The sequence below is a fragment of the Octopus bimaculoides genome, unplaced genomic scaffold, assembly GCF_001194135.2.
Source record: "Octopus bimaculoides isolate UCB-OBI-ISO-001 unplaced genomic scaffold, ASM119413v2 Scaffold_172290, whole genome shotgun sequence".
Taxonomy (NCBI): Eukaryota; Metazoa; Mollusca; class Cephalopoda; order Octopoda; family Octopodidae; genus Octopus; species Octopus bimaculoides.
This window is the reverse complement of record NW_026354060.1, coordinates 4487-4741: the sequence shown is the minus strand read 5'-3', so window position 1 is coordinate 4741 and position 255 is coordinate 4487. Positions and strand designations below refer to the sequence as shown.

At 36.9% G+C, this 255-nt stretch overlaps 1 long non-coding RNA gene across 1 annotated transcript in view; it reads left to right on the top strand.

Annotated features, from left to right (window-relative positions):
• The window catches only part of LOC106881778 (uncharacterized), an 8092-nt gene that overhangs the window by 6275 nt on the left and 1562 nt on the right, over positions 1–255 (top strand). Inside the window, exon 2 of the long non-coding RNA XR_001410899.2 lies at positions 180–214. This is a non-coding gene — a long non-coding RNA (uncharacterized LOC106881778). The remainder of the gene's footprint in view (positions 1–179; positions 215–255) is intronic.

Here is a 255-nt window from a genome sequence, read left to right as displayed (position 1 = left end):
ACACCTGACGAAGGCTGGAGGGTATATCAGCCGAAACGTTGTGTTGACAATAAACAAAATGAGGACAAATATCCATCAAATGTAAATAATGTAAATGATGTATATATATATATAATCAGCTGTGCTTCTTTCCCTCCCAAATAAACATTAAGAATACTTTGTCTTCATTTCCATTACAGGATCTGGAACAACGGAAGTGGCCTCGTCTAGCTAGGTTGGGTATAGTCTACCATATTCATGATATTATTGGTGCTG